At 42.1% G+C, this 20,972-nt stretch overlaps 1 long non-coding RNA gene across 1 annotated transcript; it reads left to right on the forward strand.

The window, feature by feature from the left end:
* The first annotated feature begins 1,940 nt into the window (after positions 1-1,940).
* On the forward strand, positions 1,941-20,972 carry LOC125501807. The gene is made up of 4 exons (XR_007279472.1): positions 1,941-2,162; positions 2,716-2,899; positions 3,000-3,041; positions 14,392-20,972. It is a non-coding gene; the product is annotated as an uncharacterized LOC125501807 (long non-coding RNA).

Below are 20,972 nucleotides of genomic sequence, written 5' to 3' on the forward strand. Positions count from 1 at the left end.
CCCATCACTAATCACAGCGGTAATATAGATTCCCTCTATTTCTCAAACGAACTCGATCGGCCTATAATTGTTAGAGATGCACATTTGTACATCGGCTATTTCACACCGAATTATATTCAAACTTTTTACTCGTAGCATTTTTCCTTAATCTCCGGAAACTTGGTTTTCCCGATCGCTCGGCGGCGAGGAATCGAACATGTGAAAGTGAAGCGCGGATCTGCCAATAAAGTAAGTTATACGGAGAGAACCTTTCGCCGTGTCACTACGAGGGTTGGGACGACTTTTCCAGAAGCTTCTGGGCTCTCTTCCGTTCGGTGGGAGGCAACGGGATCGCGTCACCTGAGCGTACACCCTGGGGTCTATGCACGGAAAATTTGCCGATACCACGTCCTCGAGTGGACGACTCGGTGGCTTTCGAGTATTTCATTTCTATTCCGAGCGGATAGTGGAAAAAGAAGACCTGGTAATCGTCATCGGTCAATAACTGAAATTGACAGAACCTTTTACAAGTGCATAAAATTGACTCATATTCATATAACTGTCGCAGCACGAAACCAGATGAAAATCGCAACCTTATCTTAACAACGTCGTATTATACGCGCCGTTGTTGGAATTATTTTTTCAAATTTCCAAAGACACTGTGAAGCGCTTTTCCAAAAACCTGTGGAACGCCGAGATAGCGTCGGCGATGAGTGTTTTGTCTTTCACCTACAGAGTAGGTGAAAGTATAAGAGTATTATACCGTTGCAGCTCTACGATAATACCCAGAGGCGTAGTGACTATTTATTTTAAATCTGTGGGCGAGAAAAGTTTACGCTCCCAAATCCGAAAGCCGAAGACCCTAGTCCGCCCCCGAACCTATAAAATATATATATATACATAGTAATGAAAAGTAAAATCACGCGAGGGATTCAATATTTTCAAAGTCAGCGGGAAATAGTCCTCGGGCGCAATTTCTTACCGTACCTTCGTTTTTGATCAAAAAATTCATGTCAATAAAATTTCTAGCATATCCAAATAACAGAATTCCGTTTATTCGGATTTACCGTGTATCGATTTTCGGAAATAAATTCTTACAATCACTCGAGCGAAAAATGTTTCGTCTCGTTCAACGAGGTTGTCGGTAGGTCTTCTCAAGGTTTCACATGTACCTATAAGGGAATTAGAAAAATTCATAAATAACTAAAACGTGGCTAAGAAAATCAGAAGCCTCCCAAGAAGAGTGTCTCACCCTGGGCAAAACTATGTGTAAACAATATACGTACATTATACATTGATATATAAACATATTTATAAAACTCCTACACATATTTACTGATCTACGGACCTACGTACATACACCGCAACAAATATACCTATATTTGAACGTACATATATACAGTATACGGGTTATACGGATCGCGTTTGCGGCTGATGGTTGGCGAGGGTCAGCGATCGTCTATATAAATATGTACCAAACTTGTGTCCCGTTTCGGTGGTTCCTTTTAGCCGCGTCTGTTCCTTTCGCGTCGCTATACATTTCTCTCCTTCTATTCGATTCTCCCCCTTAAATTTTACCTCTCTTACCGCATCGAGCCAGTTACTACCTCCTTCTCCCCGCTCCCCTCCGACCCTCAGTTTCCCAACAAGGCAGCAAACCCCCGCGCGGATGCGTCTTCTCACTACCCGCATATTAACGAAGCCCCAAAGGCTCGAGATACACACGGCATAACAAGTCTTTCCAACTCCCGCAAGGCCTATATACCCTCTACAGCCTACACCCGGTGGCGTAGCGTCTAGTGACGACATTTCTCCGCATGTGTGAATACTTACCGTATACACCGCGTCTCCGTATAAGCACGTGTCCCTTCGAGTCACGCGGTCTAGGAACAAATAAAAAGAGCCTCGCCGGCCGAGAGGATAATAAATAAAACAACGTCTACGACAAACGTTGACGATTTTTTCAATTCCGCGTAGATGTTTCTCTTTTTTTTACATGAGCTAGGGACGAAACGTTAGGTTTGAATATATTTCTGTAACCGCCGTTCATTCCATGTGACAAAATCTATCGTTCGAGGCGAACGCCGTTACATGTAGAAGAAAAACTCGAGCAAACGAAAGAAAATTAGAACTTCCGTACGAACAATGGCCAACGAGTGTCTGCAGCTTCTTTCTGCTCCGAGGTATAACACGTCCAAAATTTTACCCTCAGACGGTCAACGTGAAATTACTTCTTTTCCCTCGAAAGATCTTCTCCCTCCATCTCCTCCCTGGTCCGACGCGATGTGCGCTGGATCAACTTCCAATAACTGTATGGTATATATATATACAATATATGTATATATCTGACCCGCACCCCCCGGAGTTCAGACAAAAGAATATTTATTCTTACCAGGCGAAATATAAACGAAGCGGAGAAACTTCTTAGTATTTTCTTTCCATTCTTTCCGTTTTTCTCGTATCTTCGTACTTGGTTCTTACTGATTTCTTTTTCTTTATTTTTTTTTTTTTCTTACTTCTTCTTTCTTGTTATTTTATTTTATTTTATCATTTTTTTTTTTTTTTACACCTACACATTTTTTCCTTGGGCTTTTTTTCTTTATTCTTTCTTCTTTTTACCACTTCATACATGATTCAAGACCAGTATATCTTAGCGTCGTGTGAAATTCTCACACGTATACATATATAGATCGTGTCATCTGTATTTATACATTCACCCCTACGAATTACTTCTAGCGTATCATCATTTCCTTCATTCACCGCGCTGACGAAAGTCGTTCCCGTAGACTTTTCGATGGTTCCCTACGTTTTGACGGATATTGCCGAGGATGGGAAGAGGGAAAAAAAATTTTCTGAATAAGTAAGATCTTCTTTCCGAAAATCCTGCAAAAACTGGGTCGTGCGTCAAGGAGTGGATCAGGTGAGAAACGTTTCTGTCAAAAAAAAAAAAAAAAGTGAAATCATTATCATAATTCTGATTATAATCATCATCGTCGTAATTATCAATTCTTGTTAAACAGAACCGTCGGCTACTTAATTACATGGATCGTGGACTGAACTTGGTAAGTAAACAATGGTCTAATACCGTCTTGGCAATACCGCGAGGAGTTTTGTATTTAAATTAGGTTCTTACGGTTCACACGCGCGTAACTTTCGTCGCCGAAAAATACATAATTACGTCTCATGAATGTTTTATTACTTGAGTTAAGAGCAAGCGGAATGTCGAGTCGAGGCTGCGAGAGTGAAGAGCGAGAAACTCCGTTATCATATTGAGAAAAACATCCCGCGCGGCGGCAACTGAAAGGGTGGCTGTCCGCAGGGATGTCCGCGGGAAAAAAAAAATTGAAATTTACCTGCAAGATGAAAATAAGGCTTTATAGCTATCGCTGTACCTACTTACAGCTCGGCACTTTTCAAGGATATTGAGATTTATTCGAAAGATTTTTTAAAAAGGGACCGAAACTCAAATCTCCTCCGAAACCCCGCAGCTATTGGTCGAGTTATTTTGACTCGGAAATTCATCTTTATCATTAAGACGTAATGCTTAATCCTCTTACTTTTTTAGCGGAAAATATTCTTTCGGACAACTTTTCACAGATAGCCCGCTTGTAGTAATACCCGGATAGCAACCGATCAACTTTTCAGAGATTAATTACGTAAATTATATCAACCTGTTAAGGTTACTTTCGAACTCTTCAATCACCACTACCAAATCTAATCGGCATTACATGTTCTTCGTTTCTCGACTCTACTGATTACAATTCTGGCGATAATTCGACGAAATATTTAATTTGCGATATTTTCCATCGTCGCGATAACGAAACGTATAAGTTCTTCATAATTTGGATGACAAATAATTTGTACGTGAATGTTTGAAAATTCATTTCAGATTAACTTAGTACAGTCCTGTGCGGTACGTTAGCCTCGTAATTTTCTCGTCAAATCTTCAGGGACACAAGCGTAAAAGTTTGTGTAATACAAGAGAAGCTCGTTTTGGGCGGTTTGATTCGTTCGTATCGTAGAAAGTTGAACTTCAGGTCGGGGACGACCGATGAGAAGAGTCCTCAAAAATAAAATTGACTAACTACAACGAAAGTTGAAAGTTTTGATGAGCAATAATGATTTAGTTGAAAATTCGAAAACTGCGAAAGTTAAATATTGCCGACTCCCAAAGTGAAGAAAAGAAAAACAAAGTATAATGCTGTACGGGACATTTGGAATCCACCGACAAAGAACCTGTTTCATTTAAATTCCAAAATTCTAGCATACAGTCGCCTAATCTCGTTTGAAATTTTCGGGCTACCAGCATCGGTATATCGAAAGAGCCAATTCGAAATTTGTCACCACGAAATCCACAGCTACTTGGGTTTTGCTCGCGAAATTTTTATTCAATTATTCCAGTCACCTCGGAACTAAACGAAAATAATTGACAGAGTGAACGTAAGAAGAAAAAGTAATCGATGTTTGTCAAGATGAAAATGACAGTGACAGTTGTATTATCATTGTCGTAATTCGAGTCTGTCCAGTGGGGTGAGTTGTTGGATATTAATCAGGGGGCAATTATACAAGAGTCTATCGCCGTAAAGTAACTTGCCCACCTGCAAAGATATAGCAAAAAAATGTATCTTTATGTCAAGTTAGAAGATGAAATATTCAAGGGCGAAAGCCTGCAGCAAGTACCAAGGAGGTTTACGGAACATTAATTATTCAAGATTACTGGTGAAACTTAGCGGAAATCTTGTTCATACTTGGCGCGAACCTCTGCCTTTGCGCGCCCTCTCATTGTTAGCCTGCTTTAATTTTTGATCCCCTTACGCGAGTGTGGTTCACTGAGCAAACCGACCCGGCAGTGGGCGGTAAAGCCTTTGGCATTCATCTACCAAAATAGGTGTACAAAGTACATAGAATCTCGTTCTCATAAAAGTTCACTCTCTCAGGTTCTCTTCGTCGGAACTTTCCTCGCCACCACGATTCAGGACCAACCTTAAGCTTCTAGGATGAAGAGAACGGCGCACTGTATAAGGGGGGTGGAAATAGAAAGGGCGGAGAAAAACGCCGTCTGATGCATACATTTTAAAACCGCAAAAACGAATTTTCTACACCACCTATACCCGTATAATCTACCGAATTCTCCGCTCACATGACGACCACCTTTCTCATATTGGCATACTTTAATTGCGAGCGCATTTCGAGCCCTAGCCGATTTCCAGTCGATACGCTCTTTATTTCAATTATCAACTGCGATTACCGAAAGCTCGCGAACATCGTTTTCTCAATACAGTATATCCAGAGGTATGTGAGCGGGAGCGCGAGCCTCGCTTGACTATAAATTAAGGAGGTGCTGGCAAAATCGTGCCCAGTGTCTCACTGCGATGACCATCAATGAATAAGCTTGACCCTCCGGGTATAGGGAAGCTTAACTCGGTCTGTGCAGACTCCCTCGACGCCGCTACGGGGATGGGCGGAGGATCAAGAGCGGGAGTAGGCAGAAGAAGATAAGGGTCAAGTTCCTAGGTACGTCATCGTTCGACCAATAATAACGCGCCTCGGAAACTACATATTACACCTTGACGAATTTCTCACAAGTCTCCTTTTGAATACCGGGGGCAATCTGTTCCAGAATTTTGCAACAAATGTCGGAAGAGTCGTAATTTTTTTTGTGCAATATCGTTGGATCGAAAATATACTATAGCTATACCGAGTTGGATACCGATGAGGATCACGTACGCGGGATGAAAAGAATGCAAAAAAAAAAAACCGTTATCACGCGATTCCTCGATTAGACCGTAGAAATTTCATCGGAGTTATTAATAAAATTAGACCATTATACCCACACGCTTTTTCCCCCGAAGGATAAAAAATCAATCATCGTGGTTTGTTTGGAAAAAAGTAGAAAAGAAATAAAAAAAAAAAAGAAGAAAAAGGAAAAGAAATCCAATCGTACGTGAGAAAAGCCAACGTCACGATTGAAGCGACAGCTACGAGGTGGTGAAATTCTTGTTCGCAGGAACGTATAATAACGTCAGACTCATCTATTATCGAATTCAGTATTCGCATAGCCCGAGGAATAGATGAGAGTTACCGAAGTTCGCGATTTCGATAACTGCTTGCACTTGCGCAGCTGAAGGATCGGAGGTAAGGAACAAAGCAAAATTCGAGGATTATGCAACTCTGTGATTTCCACGTTGCATATTCTCTCGAAGACAAGGTGCAGCAGACACTTTGATAACGTTCAAATATTATTAGCACTCGTGATATTCTCCTTCCTGTTCTCGATCCTACGGCAGCGAGACAAGTTCAGCCGGTTCCGGGGGCGAGGAATAAATTATCCCGTTGTATATGGTGAGGGGTTGATGCCGACGCCCAACGCCTTTTCGACGAGTGTATAAACGAGGATCTCTTTCCCCCTTTTTTTCTCCCTATCCTTCTTATCTTTATACCCCGTACGGCAGTGAGAGGCCCGCAAACCTTTGTATTTCACCGCTTTGTCACTTTGAGTCGCGTCTTTAATTGAACTTTTAAAGCACCGTTTCAGACTACGGCGTAACAGCCGCACGAATTGCACGCATTGGATACAAATAGCCTTTGTTCAAACCCCTACCGCGGTAGTTATCATGCGTTCCACAGTTGAAATAAGTATCGGGGTGGTTTTTATTCGAAGTGTAATAGAAAAAAAGTGAAATCCAAATCCTCCGCTCGATTGACGTATGGAAGGAAATCTTTTTCATCATCCGAGTACAGCTTCAATTTTTTTCGCAAAAAATTATCAGATTCTCGATGCAATATACACACAAGGTATTCGTACCAAGGATACGGGGGGTGGAAGCCTATCATTTATAGTTTTTCTTTTTTTTTTTGTTTCTGACATGGAAAAATTCTTTTCTCTCTGGAGAGTGTTGGATCGAGTGAAAATTCCAGGACTCGAAGTGAGGTGATTTTTTTCAATTTTATTCAGAGTCGATTTTGGGGGCGATCCAGAAAAGACACTTCGACACTCTCGATTTCTATTTAAACAGGAATAAAGGTATATTTCCAAATCAAAGGACGGGACAAAATTATAGAAATCCGTCGACTACTATCGAATAGTCGATAACTGCTGCGTTATCTCCTTGACAACCACGCGATTTGCAGGCGGATCCTGAGAGTGGGTACCAACCTACCTCTACTGGCGCATGAGGTATGGAGGAGAAGGACGAACCGATACACGCCCGCTGAAAAATAGACCTCACTTAATGCGGGTAATAAGTTACCAAGAGACGGGGGAGCTGTGCGAACTGGGATCGGAAAGACGCGATTCTACAAAAGAGGAATTTCGCGCACCGCTCACAAAGATATACCGGCTGAAGTTTATTAGTCGAACGATACGTTTTGTTGTGCTTGTACGGAAAGAGAATCAATCGACTACGTGTGAAAAAGAAAAGCTAAATACAAAGGCGAAGATGAGGAAGGCGATTTTCGTCATTCTCATCGACGTCATCGTTATCACGAGTATGATTATTTTAATTATTGTATGCTTTCGAGTTTCGCGGAAATTCATAAAAATGTAACACCGATCGAGAAAGAGTTCATTACGTGCGTTACATAGAGGCGGCAAATCTACCAAAGGAATAACGCGTTCACCCGAAGAACTGAAGAGCGTTAGAGAAGAGGTCTTGGAATGAGAAAGGGTGAGTGAAATTGGGGTTAATTAACATTCCGCAGTGACGGGAGACAAAAAGATGCCGTGCTTTCCTCGCCCCCTCGGATGAGGGAGTATTCATTCATTCGTCGAGTACCTGTACATAATACACTCTTTTGCATCTTTGGCACTTGGCAACTGATACTTTTTCCTCCCGACTACGAGACTCCGCCGAATAACGTGCGCCTTTCCTCCTCCGGTCGGATACAGAACGAGAGGAAACGAAAGGAGAGAAAAATTCTAACGCGATTTCGCACTTCGCATACATCTGGACTGTGGAAATGAGGAGAAAAAAAATCAACAATATAGAATGGAAGTAAAAAAAAAAAAAAAAAGACGAACGAAAAAAATACAGCCAGGCTCCGAAGGTGTGTGCAGCAGTTGAAATTTCGAAAGCAGCTGGCGAAGATACGCCGTCCGGAAAATGAACTGGAGGAGAATTAGATTTGGAATCCTGGCGTATCCCCGGGTATCCTTCGGTATCCCGAAGGATCTTGGGGTACGCGGGAACACCCCGAGGATTAGAGGAGAAAGCTACGGTGCGCGGATGCCCCTCGGCGTTCCTCGACGTGGTACGACGTCGTACGACGCCCAAGTCGTAAGCGAGAAGCTTATACCCCGCTGCAGGGTTCATTCCACTTTTGCTGGAATCATAGCATAGCCGTCCTTGCGAAGTTCTCGTGCGACCTGCGGGTTTCGAATAAAAAACCGGCGTCTATTAATTATAAAGAAACGCTTCTTGTCGCGGGCATGCAGCGTTATTGCAGATTGGAGACCGACGTCTCGTTTCAATCAGAGAAAAGAGAGCCAGATAAAGTGCAGGTAACGATAAGGACTCACCGAACTTATATCCTTTCCCTTTGTAACGCTGCCAATTGCAATCAAGGAATTACTCAACCACTCTCATCCAAGACTTTCGTACCACGGAATACCAGAAGTGGTATGAACCCTTGCCGTATACGTATAGCGTAAATTGCCGCCCACTTCAGCACACCGTCGAGGAGTCGAAAATTCCTTATTTTACAGACTCAACGTTCCCGAATTCCCTTCCCTTCAACACGACATTGAAAACACACACTTCCGTAAACATTGAATATTCGCACCCCGATTCAATTCTCGTGTAATATAGACAATGACGATCTTTCTCACAATTAGATTGTTAAGCTCACCAAACGTGCCGACGTAGAATTGGATTCCTTCGAGGGGTCCGCCCTCTTAATTTAAAATAGAACACCGCTCCATATGAAAAACTAATGACCGTGCAACGACAAAGGTATTTGCAAAATAAGAACTGAAATGAAATATGGCAGTCGGATGTGCGAACGACATCCTCCCTCTCATCCCGGGAAATTGAATCAGACAACCACTCGTGTACTATACGAGTACCTCCAATAAATTAAGTTGAAAAACAAGAGTGAAGAGAACCACTCGTATTACCGAAGCAGTGAACGTGCAAGGAATGGTTGGCAACGTCCGAGTGGAGGATTATTAATGTAAACGACTATGGGTTGCACTACTTGGAGGGAAATTTCAGGCGACTTTTTTCAGCGGTTCACCAACATCGCATGGACTCTTCGGAGTGGCAAACTACAACTTCAGAGGACCAAGGGTTTCATTGCTCGTATTTCATTTTCGTTGTAATTCTTTCTCTTTTTCTCCACCCTACAGAGAGGACTATCGCGGATTTTTAACAGCCCGTAAGATGAACCAAGATCGCAAAGGATAACTTGGTTCGCCAAGCCGGACCAAACCGCCGGTCGCATCCCCCTAGCTACTAGTAGTTACCGCGGTTCGTAGTTTACTTTCTCTAGACTGCGCGACGCGAATACCAGATTACGGATAAAAGTTATTGAACCACGGAGGTACAACTTTAGCCTGTGACCTCTGACCCCCATTCGGCTGAGTTTATTGCTCAACTTTGCGCATCCTTTCAGCGGTTCAGACTGCTTGGAAAAACCCGAAATTAAGTATTTCATGAGTTTAGTCTATTCGTGTTTGAATTTGAATAAAACACGCTCATCGGACAATGAGGAATGTGTAATGAAAATTCACAGACAAAAGTTAATTATTTATTAAACCACCGGTATCTGCCATTGTAACGATTGAACACGTAACATTGCACTTAACAAGTGCGCTTAGCAACTATTGTTCTCCGCAAGATTTGCCGCGATCAATTTTCTACCTGGAAAAGCTAGCAAAGCTACTCAAGTTTTAACGAGGTATCCATATAATCGTGGTAGGATAAATTTACCGTAGATACCGTGCGAATCTTCGTACACGATGGTGCGCTGTGGTATGGTTCAGTTTATTCCTGCGTTCTCTCGACGGCCTCACCTCGTTTCTTAGAGCCTCTATTCCCACCAACATCTTACCGCAACGAGAAACTGTTTAAGGAAGTGGTAAGGTATTTACGTCACTCGAGGTAAGCGCAGGATATGAAAGGAGAACAAAAGCGGTCCTTGACTCCGCGTCATATCCACCAGACGCGCGGGATTCCATGTCCTACCGCCGCGAGTTTCTGCAATACGAAAGGAACCACGCTCGAGATGCCGTATTTAAAGACGATGATGCCCTGCGTAATCTGGCGAAACAGCGCCGCGCTATAAGCCTCACTACATAACGCTTCGATTTCCGAATCCATTTGTATTGTAATCGACTTGACATTCAAACCGTGAGATTACTTTATAAACTGAAACTAGATTCGACGTCAATTCATCCGTCGGGTTTAACTCCGGCGTAATATAAGACGAAAGAGGAGAGTGCAGGGATAAAAAATCCCCCAATTACATCGTGGGTAATTCCTGGACGGCGCCATCCGTTAAGTCGCTCCCGGTATCTCTTCGTTCTCCTCGCACGGTTTCCTCGTAAAATTTTTCGGACAACGTATTTGTTTTTTCCCTACTGACGTTTTTTTTCATTTTTTTGGGGGGAAGTCGCGAGGGGCGGTGTTCTCTCGTTTCTCGTAGATGGTAAATTCATCTTCGTTACACACCTCCGTTGCCGAAAAAAAAAAACAAATAAATAAATAAATAAATTCAAGTTATGAACCCGCCAACTAAAATACTCGGACGATAAGCCGACGAAACATGCGACAAAGCTCCTCGGCGAACGTATACGCTGTACGTGGTACGTTATACCTATTATTTCTCGACAACCGTACGCGCTGCCGGGTTCAGGACTCAATATCGAAAAGGATTCAATTAGTTGGTTCAGATGGCAGCCCGGATGCCAACTGAGCAGTGGAGTTGTTACAATAACCTGCACACGCGGTGGCCCATATATCATTCGATATTGCCTTGTGTAACCCATAATCTAAACCTGTTACTTAAACGGATAGAATAGCCGTTGACTCGTTCACCGTTGTATTTTTCATTCGAGCCATTCCGAACACAACATAATACGTTTGGAAAATCACCGGCCACGCGAACGAGACCTGGAAACATGTTTCAGGGGTGTCTCTGGTTTTTTGTACTTTTTTTTTGTTTTTTTGTTTTTTTTGTTTCTTGTTTTCCACTCTTCACATTGCAGTGTCTGCTGCGATATTGAAATACGATGGATTAATTTATTTGTCATCGGAACGAGTATTGGCAAAAAACAACAAAAAGTATCGTTATCGGTTCATGTAATCGGTTCGAGTGTCGGTACCTGTACCGTTGCGTACCCATACAGTAGAGACTTGGTTATAAATTTTTCTGTACGGGCCCAAAGTAGATTTTATTTTATCTCGGTTCCTCCTTTTCGTGAATGGGATTTAGGGGTAAAGTTGTATCACGCGGATGGCAATACTCTTGGGTTAAGTGCAATAGATGAGACTGCCTTGCCTATGTCCGTCCCGCAGGATCTTCCCGGACTACCCTGTCCACCCGAGGACCACGGAGGACCACGGATTCCGCTTTGGTCTTTCGTCGTATTGATTTTACAAGGTACCCTTTCAAAGCCGAATATTTTTGCCACGTAGCATTTTTATGAACTTGAAACAATAGACATGCGCAATACCCGTTGAGTGAAAATATCCTCGGTGTCGTCTCATCTATTGAATAGAGGGACGTAAATTTTCATTACCACGCATACGTACGCCCACATTCATCGTCTGACTGCGCAAAATTTTCTTCTTCTCACAACTCCCACACATCGCTCGTATAAAATTCCCACCCACTCTCTCTTCATTGCATTAAATTATACAAAACGCCGTCTGCGTCGCGACGTTAAGATATCGGTATAAGAAAGAAATGTCAAGGTGAATGGAAAAAAATTTCAGTACATCCAGTATAGTGATACCATAATCAGTGCCACGCCTAAAATTTATCATGAGAATTGAAGCCGTAGCTCCGCATGTTGTCACGCGATGTTATATACACGGTGCCCAGGAATTAGCACCGGTGGCTCGTCTCGAAAAAAAAAGGACGGTGCGAGAAAGTCCGCGAATCGGCGGACACCCTGTATGCATATATAGATATTTGCCGTTGGTCGTCACCAAATATCCTCGCACGAGAATTGCGACAGGAACACTGGAATCCTAGACTCAGGGCGGGTTCGTGTTTAATGGTTTCCGTAAAACAAAAGAGAAAATGAAGGAATGATATGGAAGGAAAGTACTCAGCTCATCTCATTCTCTGTCTTCTACTACGCCCATTGAGCGGAAATGTTTTCAAATGGATAGAGAAAAAAAAAAAAAAAGAAACAAAGCGAAAAGAGAGCAAAAAAAAAATTGTAACACAGTCCTCTCCTCCCTATTTCTCTCCCAGCTTTCCCTAATCCCACCAACCTCCGCCTCGGCGCTGAAAAAAAATGGACTTGTTATACCATTACGAAAGCGTTGACTGCGTACGTTTTTCCACGCTTAAATCGACGAGCGGAAACTAAAGACAAAACACAACCGATTCTCGAGGGGTTTAAAGGCAGAGAAAAGAAACGAGAGGCATATACGTACACGGAGAACGTTGAACAGCACATGTGTCATACAACGGTGTGGTGAGGCGTGGTTTTACTTCGGTTAAACTTACAGTACCGAGCAAAAGTATAGGGTACGTCACTACTTTTGTTCTCTTCTCATCAACTACCGCGAATTCTCGTTTTGGTTTCCTTTATTTTCACTTTCCTCTTTCTCTTCGTCTTTCTTCTTCGACCGAATAATGAAATTCACAGTTCGCAAAGATGACGAGGTATTTATTTGCAAAATTTTCCAAAAATCTCGCATTTGCGACGATACTATTGAATTTTTTGTATCACTGTACGTAAAAGTGTACCCACAGTGGAGGCAAGTGTCTCTAGAGGAATATGAATACTCCAAAACGGTGCGGTATGGCCGATCTATCGGCTGCCTTTGCAATCGCAATTATAATATCATATTGCGATGAGTAACAAAAGATGTAATATCCCCGCAGAACAACGCGTCGTTGTACGTATTTTATAAAATACAAGATTGATATTGTGGTGAAATTAAGCAGTCAGAGCCAACTTGGCGCTATCCGAGTTTTTCATTTGTTCACCCCAGACTGGCCATCCCCTTTTTCGGTTCGAACTACAGCCGTCAGATGCTGTCAAATATTTCCATCATTTTTGCATCAACGGCGGTGGTGGAGTCTTTTTTTCTCTCCCTTTCTCTCTCTATTTCCAACCGAAAGGAGCGATGTATTAGAATTTATCGAGATATTACACGCCGTGAAATATACCATTTCATTTCTATTGTTATGAAACGTTGGAAAGGAGGCTAAATGTATATAAATGAACTATTCCCGTTAAAGTTCAATAAATTCCTGTAAAATCTAATTGCTGCATCGAACCTCAAAGCTCATCAACTTTTTTTTTTTTTCACCAAAACCCAACGCTGTACCGTTCACGCTCCAGCAAGCGGAGAAAGACGAACGATTTACGTGGAAAGTTTTGAGGCAGTCAGTTTCTGAGATTGATAAAAAAAAAAAAAAAAACGCAAATCACGCCCCCGCGCTGATTCGCCCACATTTTCACGATAATCGATGCCCAGTTTCATTCCGAACATGAGACAGGTAAAGTATCCCTCCTCGGAATCCGGCGAACGTCTTTAAATTGAAGATTTAGCGTATGTACCGGATTATTTTCGTGTTCAATCAGTCATCTCGTGCAAGTTCCATTTTTCTCAAGGTCAAACTCTACCGTCTTCATGCTACGTGGTGAGCGATTCTTCAATCTAAGGATGAACGGTTATTCATTTTTTTTTTTTTCTATTAATTTTCTTGTGCTTTCAGTTCACTACCGTTGGCCATTATTTTTCCCGTGATAGCTTCAGATTCCAATTGCAATCTATATGAATCGACAAAACCGATTCACAGGAATTGAAACGCATCACATGATCGTTGCAATTTTAACAAGCTCCTTTTCAGTAATTCAGTTTGCCCTCGTTCTCGAAGCTATTTCACCACCGCTGAAATTTCATGTTTTATTCATGTATTTTTTATTCTTAGTTTTGAATTGTGGAGCGAATATCACAGATTCGCAAGACTCGATATCGGGATGACCCTATATGAATCAATATTCTGTATAATGGACAAAAAATTTGTAGTTACTTTGAATTGAATCGCGTTCGTTTGAGCTTGAAGCATACGAGTACTGCGATGGTACAGGTTCCGAGAATGATTTTGAATTAATCTCAAAACCAATACGCCTTACTATACCTAAAATCGTGAATCGGACCATCAAAGTTGTTCTACGGCGGGTTCTTCGTCGGAAGAACCTCATTTCCTTTTCACATTTTTCAGAGGAACCTAATCAAAAAGTGGAAAACCAAGAAAGGTATAGCAAACGAATACGGAAAAGAAGTATAGGAGCAGTCAAAAATTTCGATGAAATACGTGGAAACCGAATGATTCATCCGCCCAACTTCGAATGCGGATTCCATCACAGTCGAGATTCTATTCGTGATCGATTCAAGCCCGGATAGAAATTGTATTGTTACGACGAGAAGAGTTACTCCAAGGACGAGCCGCAGATAGACCCGAATAATTTCATTCTTAGGAGGCAGCTGACTCACTCAGGTAATGGTCTGTATTATCAACCGTATTTGCTGGTGGCAATTATGGACGTATGATAACCGGGATTCGACCACCGCCGTACAACCCTCCAACTGAAGTGTATTTTAACCGAGTAAATCTGCTTCTTATCTGTCGCGTAGTTCACTTGCTTATTGATTTACAACGAGGATTATCGGGCCAAGCCAAGGTTTCAGACAGCCCAGGGGCCCTGAAAAAACCCACCTCTCGGACAAGAGCGTTTTATAACGTTGAAAGATAAATTATGGGCTCTTAAATCGATTTTGTTCCACATCGCGTACACGTCTAAAACACGAGCAGAAATGCGCCCGGCTAATGTCACAGCTAATGCTCTCCTTCCTTTCGACTCGTTCTTCCATAACTCCGCAGATTAATTTTTATAAAACCGAAATGTCATTTTATCCGTCGTAATTTCCATTGATTGGGCAGGAAACGGATGAGAAATGACGAGCCATTCGGCTGTCCAGCCAACTTTGATAAAAGTAAAAAAGAGAACTGTTCGAAGCCAGCAGAGTTAACTCGATTCGGATGGTGATCAATTATCACGATAGGTGCACGGTAGCGTTTAGCTTTTCAACGTTGATAAAGAAATATAAAAACTTGTCATCCTCCGTCATGCACCGTCATGCACCGTCTGCACTTCGTTATACCTACGTTGAGATGACTCGTACGTTAACGGTCGATCGGAATCCTATAGCTTTGGATAATGGGGGTCCAACATAGATCGCCGTTCTGTGAGTTCGTTGCTTCGCTGCGCGATAGACGGCGGACCAACTCATCGTTTGCATGAATATTTGCAGGGCTGTTATGAGCGGATCTAGATCGCTTATATCGCTTATCGGCGATACTCGTAGGACTGTCGCACCTCATGTATTTCATATTGAAACATTCTACCGTGTGAACAATGTGCACCACGGTTGTTAGAACAATGTATCATGTAGGAAAGAGAAAATTGAATTTTTTCACGCCATTCCGCAAGCTCCTGATTTCCAAGTGATATATCCAGCGCTTTGGAAAGACTCGTACGTACGTGATCGTCGCGCCAACTGCGCTGGAAGTATGTGATTCTCGTTTTTTTTTTCTTTTGCTCTTCGAGACAAGAGAACACTGACTGATATTCGACAAATACGGCAACCGTCGTTATAATCCGTGCGACAAGAAGAGACGTAAATTACTTTGTGAGAGTGAAGAAATGTGAGGACGACTACGAAGCCTTCTGCACTCCCAAGGTGTCTTAGTCGGTACGAAATAAGAGATATTAACGAGTCTATTCGACTTCGGATGATTCTGATGACGCTTTCACAGAGTGAATTCGGAATGACTGTACGTGCTATTAAGGAAACTCCTGAAGGAGTTGAATCTCCGATACGTATATCGAAGGATTGAGTCGAGTGATCGGAGCGAGGTCACGTAATTAATTTAATAAGGAAAACGATAAAATCGGGGCTAGGTTTAGGATCGTATTATACAGCCCCGAACGGGAATCTTCTTAGCTTTATCCCCTTGGCAGGTAAAAGACGTAGCGTGAGAGTAAATGAAACGAACGGATATGAGATATATATGTATATTTTTTTTTTTTTGTTTCTGTCTTTCCTTTTTTTTTCATTATGGTCTCAAGCAAGAGTAAAGGGAATTGACTATCGTCGTGAGATAATCTGATTCTTACTCTCAGTAAAAGTAAATTGCTTCGCGCCGTATAAATCTAGATGTGTCCAGCGATTGGTCTTCTCAATACTACAGTAACTCGATTCCACGAATAGAGATATATATGTACTCTCTCGCGAGAACCAGAGTTCTGAGAAATAATCCAAATAGGAATTTGCGCATAGCAACGGAGAACTATGTACGAGCTATATCCGATATATATAGTGTCGCCTGGAAATTTTTGTCAATTGAAATTGACCCTGGATAAGATTCATTCACACGTGCAGGGGCATCGAATCATTCGGGGTGAGTCGTACTCGTAAACACGTTACTGCGATGTAAAAGTAAAAGAAAAAAAATAAATAAATAATATTTGTTGATAATTCTGCTGTGATTTTGAAGTTCAAAACTTTTACTACCGGGAGCAAAGTTTATCCATCAATCTCAGAATAGCGCTCGCCTTCGCCTCGGTATTTCTGGGCTCGCATAGTTTTTTCGCTATTTTATTTTTATTCTTTCCTATCTCAGATTTCTCGAAACCATAGTGTAATAGCATAAAATCTTTTGTATTTCTAAGGATCAATTTCTCTTCATTTGATGCAACTAATTTTTATAAAAGGAATAAAATTCCGAAGTTTGTGAATCAGGAAATACGAATACATAGAGTAGATGTTGAAAAACAAGAAAAAAAAAAAAAAAACATCGCATCCGAAAGATAGTTTACCAAAGTTGTCCCACTTGTTTAGAATGGTAGGTGTACACGGTATAAGCTTCTAATCCAAGAAGCTACGCGGTATGCGAATTGCATATTGCATTTTCCCTCTGCCTGTCGCCACCCGAAACCACCCGATTATGTATGACAAACCACCACACAACATCGCGTATGCGGTTGCTCCGTTAATACCCAGCCTTGATGTCAGCAGAACTGAAGGAGTTTACGTATAGCATTTCACTCGAAGAACAATGAAAGCAGGTACTCGCAATACGCTTTTTTCGTTCCTTGCACTAGCTGATGAGAAAAAGAAAAAAAAAAGAAAAAAAGAGAAAAATCAAAAACACCGAATCACATTTCGAGCAACGAACGGAGCTCGGTCGATCAATTTCGTACTATCTCGCGCATTCGCGTTCGTTTATTCATTCGTCTAACCATTGAAAACTGAATGGGTGACTGGCATCATTAGCGTATTGTATAATTATATACACGAATAGCGCCGACGTCGAACGAGCTTTAAAAGCTACAAAATATCGCGAATGACTTGATCGAGGTTCGAAAATTGATGACCAACCGCACGCCGGCAGAACTTCCAAATCATGAATTAGCGAAAAAGTGAAAATCCATACTCGGATCAGAGAATTAATTGAAATTTATTTGGAGGTAAAATTACTCAACATAACGTTCATTGATTACACCTGTGCGACGATACATCCTCTGGAATAAAAGGAGCGTAACCGACGATGAACCATTAGTATTTGTCTGAAGGAATTTGCAACAATGCCGTTTCCTTCTCTCGACGTTTCATTTTTTATCTCTTTCTGTTATTCTGTTATTTGCTATAACTAATAAAAGTTGTTTTTCGAGTAGTTGGAGACATCCGACAGTCGTTCTTAATGCGAAAGAAGAAAATTTCCACCGATAAATGAAACGCTCGTAAGTGAGACTGTGACGCGATATCGTTGGACTCGATGGTAGTCGATTAGCGTAACGAATATAGCACGGGCATTTCCATCGAAAGGTACGTCGTAGTGGCGATCGTTTTCTACCTGCAGTTATTCGTGTTCGTATTCACCCTCCAAATAATACGAAAAAGTGCGAACGACGATCACGACTGGCGGTCGCCTGCGAAGGGACAGCCCTACTACTACAACCTTGTACGAGCCTGCAGTGAACTCTGCATGGGCGCAGCTATGGATTGAACTCACAACACCCATATTCCTAATTTTTATCCTCCATCCTATTTATCTGTACTTTTCAAAGGTCGACTATCCCGCGAGATTTTATTTTCGAGAGAAGAAGAAAAAAAAAAAACAATTTCATAATCCTTTCCTTTGAAGTCCCCCAAAAGATTTGGTAGGATATCGAGTGATGGGACACAATATAGGTGCCTAGATACATAAATGTGGTGGGCAAAAGATCGCGGTCGCACACCAGAGGAGATTCATAAGTTCAACGAAATGGTTGAGTAGGGGGGTTCGTATAGTGACAGACGGCGTACGACGTCGGTTTCGTGACACGTGGCTGCCTGAGAAGCTCGATGAGTAAGCTTTGGCAGTACCGCCCTGAAAGAAACTACGACGTCTTATTGCCTTCGCTAAGTAAGTCCTTTTCAGAAAATTGCTGTAGCAACACTTCCCAGTCTCTCGTGAGATGAGGCAAAAAAAAAGGAATCTCGACTATAAGTAGCAAGGGGAAAAGCAACGAAAATTTCATAAATACAAAAAAAAAAAAATGGAAGATGACATACGACGGAGAGAAAAGAGCGACAAAATGTTCAACGGATTTCGATGTAATATTGACGCGAAAATTAGAAAAAATTTGAAATAAAAACAGGAAAGGTATGAGAAAAAAAAAATAATTTCACATCGCATAAAAGAGCAAGAGCGGCGGGGGCAAACCGAGCGAAATAAACAGACGCCGAAGAAACGCGGCAGGCACGAACGTGCAAGATTGTAAGATGTGCCCCTTGTAAGGTAAGCGTGAGAAGCCAGAAATGTAGCTTCAGAAGCCAAAGGAAACTCTGTGCTGTATAGCGAAAACGTTCCAAACCAAGTCTTGTGTGCCATGAGCTTTCACCGTATTCCGTCGCCTCTTGCCTTGGCAACCAACCTGGTGATATTTTACATCCCAGTAAACGCCCGTTCCTTTCAACCCCGCGGACCCCCTCCCAATACCTTCGCCCTCGGCTTCTGCTAACGCCGGCGAAGCTGCCCGCAACGAATAAAATGGGGTATACGTTGAATGTACGAGGCGAGTAGAAAAATCATTACGGCTGATGACACCTGCTTAATCAAATATCCCCAAAATTTTTTCAGATAGTCACGCCACCCGAGGTGATACAACTTTCATTTTATCTTTGTTCCGAATTTATACTCATCTGAAGAAAAATATCCGCGCATCCGAACCGTTTAATCTCAAAATACGAGACAGCGCAGGGAGAGTTTCGGACAAATACAATTTAAGATATTAGCTATGTATTTCGCGTAAAACGTAGCTCGTGGAAAATGAAAAAATTCTACTTCTCGAATATCGTAAGTTATGCGGTGAAAATATTCCCCCTTACCGTGCAAAAAAAAAAAAAAAAAGAAAAAGTGAACGAAAATTGAGGATGGGGTGGTTTTGAATCTCATAGAAAATTTTCACGTTCGGTTTATGTTAACGTATCCCCCGTGATCTCGGTATACCTAGGGGATAGATACATGTACGTGAGTTACTTGTTTGAATCGGATTTAAATCAATGTCCAGTCGAAGCGTGGAGCACTGTAAGGTTTATCGGCCTAGCTATACACGTGTACCGAAAACCCATCCTAGAATTTCCTGCGAGAGCGTCGGGAATTGCTGTCTAGACTCAAGACAATGCGGCTGTTTTATTTATTCAAATTTATATCGAGGCACTAGCCAGCCGGCTCCGGGCTTTTCAGCTTCCTTGTTTCTTCCCGCCAGAGACCCTTTCCCGCAGAACTCCGGTATACGTATACCACACTTAAGACTAAAACGGGACCAGCCACACCAGCTGCCAGAGAAACTGAGCGCTGAGTTTCTTAGACATTGTGGCGGCGTATCCCTATACGTACCTGTATGTAAGGTTACAGTTGGGTCGAGATGAAATTCGGTCCAGGGGTACCGCCAGCCAGCTCGCAGGGCGTCTTCGGGGATTCTGAAATATGATTCCGTAACGTTATTCCCATAAAATACTAGCAAAGGCTCGGCTATACATCCGTTCACCGGAGGAGCTCGTTCAGTTCCTCCACCTGGTCGGTAGATACTCGTAAGGTATGAACATACATTCCTACTTTATATGTACATAGGACATACGTATACGCTGCGCACATACACACGGTATTATGTTTCACCGTCACGGTGTCGGCGTACCAAGGCGTCACGTAACGCCATTTTCATTCGGTATAGGTCTAGTCTACGTTTTGCAAAAAGGAAATGCATCCTAAGATTTATATTATATTCATTTTTCATAATTTTCGCCGATTTTCGCAGTGATTCAATGTCTCGGCTATCAAAAGGACGCCCACGATTGAAAGTACTCGAATAAACTATTCGCACCGTTCGTGTCGGGTATGGCTGTACAGATATTTGTTTTGCCATTTTCGATTTTGTTTGTTTTTTTTTTTGTTTGTTTTTTTTTTCTCATTTAATCCCTTCCGTTTGTTTGAGCGTCGTGAAATTTCAGGCATCTCATCTCGTCGGATTCCATTCGATTGAATTCCGTTCTATTTCAGAGTAAAAGACAACGCTATGTCAAATCGGTTTATCCAATTTCCATAGATGTCGGGTGGGAAGATGTCTTATAAGAGATTACCTTTGACGTGTGTCCTTTTTTTTCTCGCGCTGGCCGAGAGCTGGATTACGTATTACTGAGCCGTCCTGTAGCATTTGCTTTCTACATCGTCTGATAATAAAAAATCATTCATATTCT

The sequence above is a fragment of the Athalia rosae genome, chromosome 1 (assembly GCF_917208135.1).
Source record: "Athalia rosae chromosome 1, iyAthRosa1.1, whole genome shotgun sequence".
NCBI lineage: Eukaryota > Metazoa > Arthropoda > Insecta > Hymenoptera > Athaliidae > Athalia > Athalia rosae.